At 44.7% G+C, this 6,000-nt stretch overlaps 1 protein-coding gene across 1 annotated transcript in view; it reads left to right on the top strand.

Moving 5' to 3' along the window:
* The first annotated feature begins 220 nt into the window (after window positions 1-220).
* The window catches only part of PDZK1 (PDZ domain containing 1), a 34,641-nt gene continuing 28,861 nt past the window's right edge, over window positions 221-6,000 (top strand). Inside the window, exon 1 of the mRNA XM_057500640.1 lies at window positions 221-353. The gene's annotated coding sequence lies outside the window, so the exon portion shown is untranslated. The remainder of the gene's footprint in view (window positions 354-6,000) is intronic.

The following is a 6,000-nucleotide window of genomic DNA, read 5'->3' as shown; positions in this document are numbered from 1 at the left end:
ATTCAGCAGGCTTGCAGTGGGGTCCAAGAATCTGTACTCCTAACAAGTTCCCAGGTGCCGCTCTTGTAATGCTCCTTGCAGACGGTTCTCTTTAACGCCTCTTGCACCCTCTGCTTTCACCTCTCTAGGAGTGTGTAGCTCATTACTACCCAAAACACCCACTCAATATTCTTTGTTGAACGCCTCCAGTTTAAAAATTCTCTCTCATGTTGCTTTCAGACATGCCTCCCTTTAACATCCAACCATTGCTCCTGATTCTGCTGAGGGCTTCACACAGAATGTGTCTCTGGTTGGTGATTAAGTCACAGGCAGAGGAATCATCTCCTGACTCCACCATTATTATGTGACTTTGGGTAAGTAACTCAAATTTTCTGAGTTTTCCTCATCTGTAGAACAGGAATAATAATAGCACTTAACATCATAGACATGTTTAGATTAAATGAGAAAATGTACATAAAATAATTAGCATGGTATTTGGTGCATAGTAAGTACTCACTGAATGTTGGCTGTTATTACCTAGTTTTTTTTTTCCTATGTGGGAGTCCATCAAACCCTGAACAAAGTTAATCATTTCAGCTAACATTTCTCCTTTCTGGGCTAAATATCCCCAGCTTCTTCAGTTATGCCTTCTAGCACAGTCTCTGTATTTCCTTCATCCTTGTCACTTCCCTCCAGTCTAGTTTGTCAGGTTCCCTTGTCAAGTGCGTACAGGCCTCAGAACTGCCACCTGCCTCAGCGTAGTCCACATCTTGTCTATTCACTGCAACCAAAGATCACTTTAGGTTTTGTGACTGATTTCCACATTTCACTTGACAATATCAGCCTTTTAGGCAATGAAGATGCCAGAGGCCATGTCTGTGTGTAGAGAGAACATCTTGTCGCTCCATCACCTTTCCTCTTGAAGCTCACCTGGCTGCATCCACGCATGGCTCTTACTGTGTGTGAATTTGTGAAGCATTGGTTGGAGAGCGCACCTCTGATCCTTGGTCTGATTTTGGGCTCACACCTGCTTTGTGACTGGTGTGATTGTCAGCAGCCTGAGTGACTGTGAGGAAGCCCATCAGACCTGACAGAAAAGAGGGATCTACTACCTTTCTCTGCTTTGGCCTCAGCCCCTCCTGGCCCCAGGGGCCTGGTAGGAGACCCCGTGTCTCCCCCCCCTGGAGAAGGAAGAACTGACCCCTTTGGCACAGCTAACAGTTTTCTGGAAGGAAACCAAACCCCAGGGCCAGAGGGCACTTAGAGTAAAGCTGTGTAGGCATTTCAGTCCCCACCCCCAGCCACTGTCCCTGCTGGCCTTTTGCCCAGAGTCCTTGGTACAGCATATGAGGAGGGAGTCAGGGCTATTTTACTGTGAGACAAGGGTGGGGGGCGGAGAGTGCCAGGGCTTTGGGCAGCAAGATGGCAAGGCAGGCCCTGGGGGCACCTCTGTTAGTTCCAGTTATGATTTCCAGTCTGTAGTAAATGGTGGCTCACCAGGAATATTGACCTTGAATTCTGTCTTTTTAAATAGAAGGCAGAGAAGATCTGTGTGCCCAAGTCACTGTGGCATGCTGGGGAGTCTGTCTTGTCCCTCCTTGGTCATAGAGGACACAGGTTCCTTCACAGCCAGGTCTCCTGCTGATAGGAGACCAGGCCTGCAGGACTCCTGGCTCAGCAGCCCCGACACTGCCACCTGCTCCACTCGCTGATTTGTATGGGGACAACTTGAGTTTCTCCAGGACACACCAGCCTGATGGCAGAGGTGGCTGCAGTCACAGCTCTGTCTGTGATGCCCCTCACCACCACCACCCACCACCACAAAGCCACCCTGTGCTGTGTGAACAAATAAGAAGATTCCTCTCTGCAGCTCAGGGCCACGCTGTCTCCTGGAGGCCGAAGTCACACAGCATGTGCCCTGTAGCTGCAGATCCCCAAACCCCTCTGCTTATTGCCTCCTGAAAGCTGCCCTACAAGCTACAGCCAGGCGAATCCCTGTGCTGAGCTCCTAAGGCTCCTCACAAGCCCTGCCTTTGGCCAAAGGAGTTGAGGAAACTGGCCTCCCATACTTTGTGATGTCAGTACGTCCTCAGCCTACCGCAGCCACCAGGAATCCCAGGCCTTCCTGTTGTCTAATCCCTTGAATCAGGGACTTAACATTTTATCCTCCAGGATATTTCCAGTCTGATCTAGGAGAAAGGAAAAGATGGTGTTTAGCAAAGGAAACACTCCTGGGAGTGTGCTTGCAGGTACTACTTAGAAGTTGGCTGGGGGCACAGAGGCTGCACCCCTCATTAAGGCAGATCAGATGGAACCGTCCTCTTCCTGACTTGAGCTTCTGAGAAGAGAAAAATGCCTTCTTCCATGGATAATGAAGGCAAACATTGCTTTTTTTTCCTGGCATGTTAGAATTCTAAGCAATGGGGAGAAACAATGCACATGGATCAGTTTGCTCTCCAAACTGGCTTGTCAGGGCGGTACTAGGACCATCCTGAGGGAGGCAATGCTTTGAGGCAGGGGTGTCTTCTGAATCGTGCCACAGACGTGGGCCCTAGGCTGCTCCTGGCCTTGATTCTGTCTCACTGGCCTATCACTCCTGGATGGAATGGTCCCCATTCTCTTCATGAGGCATGGAGTCAGGCTGAGGCCGAGGCCTTGAGATCCTTGGCACATTCCCAGGCTTGTCTCTCTGGGACCCCTGAGAAACTGACCCTTTAGGACCGGAACCGAATTTTCCAAAGGTCACTGATCCTTTGTTTCTGTCTCTCTCAGAAAGAGTCAGGTGGAGACCGTAATCCATACTTGAGGAGTGCCTAGACTTTGGTGCATGCAGGAACCCAGGACATGGTCTGTTCTTGCTCTGCACCTTGATTTTTCTTTTGGTGGAAAAGTATTGTGTATTTTGACCCTTCAGCTGGGAAAAGGAGGAGGGAGGGAATGACTGCTAAAGCATCCTTTGCAGCCAGCTTGCAAATGTTAATGATTCACAGTTCTCCTGGGCCTATGGGCCTCAGGCCTCTCCTGATCTGCCGCACAGTCACTGCAGATCAGCAGTCATGTGGAGCCACAGTGGGTGATGCAGCCGAGGAGAGCGCCTTTGCCTTGCCTCCCACCCATTACCTGGCACTGCTGTAAAACATTTATCTCAGTTCTGCATCTGGACCCTGGCCTAATGAATTCCTCCAAAGGTATGCAGACTACACAGACTGCTTCTTCAGGTGGTGGATGAGGCCAGAGTAACCTGGGGGGTAAAAGGGGAGGCTATCATAAACAATGACTCAGGACAGGGACAGAAAACCACAGGAACTTAAAATACCAGACTCTGAGTCAGTTAATGAGCTACTAAGAAGACAAAATATTACTGGGAGAAGCAGATCTAAAGTTGGAGTAAAAATCTGGGGATATCAGGGATAGATCTCAAATGTGACCAGTAGAGGCTGGTATCTTGTATTGAGCCAGGCAGACTGATGTCATGGAAAGGGGCATCAGCCTTAGAAGTAAAAGTACAAGGTTTCAGCCATGGCTCTGCTATAAACTTGGAGTGGCTTTGGCCAAGCACTTAACCTCTCTGGGTCTTTGTTTCATAGTAAAAAAATTGAGGTGGTATAACTCAGCAACAAAAAAATCGAATGATCTGATCAAAAAATTGGCAAAGGACTTGAATAGACATTTCTCCAAAGAACACACATAAAATGTCAATAAACACATGAAATGATGCTCAACATCATTAATCTTTAGGAATTGCAGATCAAAATCATAATGTCACACACATTAGGGTGACTGTTATAAAGAAAAAAACAGAAAATAACAGGTGTTGGTGAAGATGTGGAGAAACTGGAAGTTGTGTTCATTTGCTGGTGGGTATGTGAAATGGTACAGATGTTGTGGGAAAGAGTATGGTGTTTCCTCAAGAAAATTAAACATAAAGGTACCATAAGATCTAGCAGTTCTACTTCTGTGTGTACATCTAGAAGAATTGAAAGTAGGCACTTCAACAGATATTAGTCGGCCATGTTCACAGCAGCTTTATTCACAAAAGCCAAAAGGTAGAAGTAACTCAATTCATCACCAGATGAATGGATAAATAAAATGGGGTATATACATACATGGAATATTATTCAGCCTTAAAAATGAAGGAAATTCTGACACATGCAAAACATGGGTGAACTTTGAAGACATTTGCAATGTGAAATAAGCCAGTCACAAAAAGATAAATACTGTATGATTCCACTTACATGAGGTCCCTAAAGTAGTCAAATTCATAAAGACAGAGAGTTGAATGGTGGTTCTCAGGGCCTGGGAGAGGCGAAAATGGGCAGTTGTTTAATGTGTGTGGAGTTTCAGTTTTGGAATATGAAGTTCTGGAGATGGATGGCAGTATGATTGCATAACAATGTGGGAATGTACTGAATGCCTCTGAAATGTACACTCAAAAATAGTTAAAATGGGAAATTTTATCTGATATATATGTTTTATCACAATAAAAAAAATTGAGGCAGAGAGATCAAAGATTCCTGATCAGGGTGCCAAAATATGCCAATGCCAAGATAACAATCCCTTCCAACTTTGGGTAGGCCAGGCAGGGCTAGGGCAGCTGAAATCCTTAGCTAGGTCACTCCCTCCTTGAAAATCCTCATCTGTCTACTCTGGTAAACTATATAGCTATTATCATTTTCTGTGTGACATGGTGGGAGAAGTGTTGGGAAGCATTTGGGAATTTTTTCTAATTTTCTGTTTCTGACCCATTGCACAAAATGCTTTGTTGTAAGGGGGCAAGAATGACATCCATCATGCCCCAAACATCCCGAACTCCTGAGCTGCCCACTGTGTACTTCTAGCCTATTTATTTCCATAAGCCTGTTTGTACAATATGTGCCAATAAATTAAGGGAGCATAATTTGCAAAAAACAGTAATAATAATGTTACATACTGAACATTTACTAGGTTCTGGGTGACCTACAAATATCTTCTTACCAAAGTCTCCAAGAAATCCTATGAGGTTGTATTACCTATATTCTATGGAAGAAGAAGCTGAAGCTTTGAGAGTAAAACTAACTGCTAAAGTAGTAGAACCATTTCTGGAAACATGGCAGATAGATAATCTGAAAATCCTCCCTCTAAAATGTTTGTAGAAATACTGGGTGAAAAAGTATATCAAACATTTTTTTCAAATAGCCAGTTGAACTTGGAAGAAAGGAAAGAAACGTCCAGAAGTGAAGAGAAAGCTGAAAACCAGAAACCAAGCAGTTTGTTTTCACAGGGTCGCTGTGGGGTGGGAGATAAGGCCTGGGAACTGAGGCCCTGCACAGAGCTGAGACCCTAAAAAAGCTACCTTCTAAGTGAAGGGGTGGGCTAAAAACCAGTCCTGCTGGCAAAAGGAGATTCATTTATTTACTCAGTCATCCAATAACACAGTTTTTGAAAATTTGCTATAAGCCAAGCTTATATTCCAGACACTTGGGATACAGTACAAAACAAATACAAATCCCTGTTGTGGGGAATTTATATTCTGATGGGGGAGACACAGAAAATAATTAATACACATACTATTTAAGTATGATGAAAAGGGATACATTTATGGAAAAAACAGACAGGAAAAAACTCATTAGGGATAATGGAAACCATCATTCTTGGCTTGGTATCTGGCAAGAAAAAAGAATTCTCTCCTGCAAATTCCCAGCCATAGATCTGCCTTTAAGAGGGGCTGAGGTTGTAACTGACATTAATTATTCACATGATCTAGAAACACTAAGGCAGGGATGGAACATAAATCGACCCAGGTTGTTAGTGACTTTCCTCCTCATTCTAGGGGTATGGAGAGGGGCTACTTTATAAGGATGAAAGAAGATCCTCCCCTAGGCTGCCAAGGGTCCCGGATGATATGTAAGCCCAAACAGACTTGAGCTCACAATAAAAAAATACAAAACTGTGAATGGCAGACTTAGGATTCACTTCAATAAAGCGTCTGTTTGAATGCCAAAGCCCATGCTCATAACTCTTATCTACATGCCCTCTGCATGT

This window comes from Manis pentadactyla, chromosome 4 (genome assembly GCF_030020395.1).
Source record: "Manis pentadactyla isolate mManPen7 chromosome 4, mManPen7.hap1, whole genome shotgun sequence".
In the NCBI taxonomy this organism is placed as follows: Eukaryota; Metazoa; Chordata; class Mammalia; order Pholidota; family Manidae; genus Manis; species Manis pentadactyla.
The sequence above is the reverse complement of the archived record's forward strand: the minus strand, read 5'-3'. Positions and strand labels throughout refer to the sequence as shown.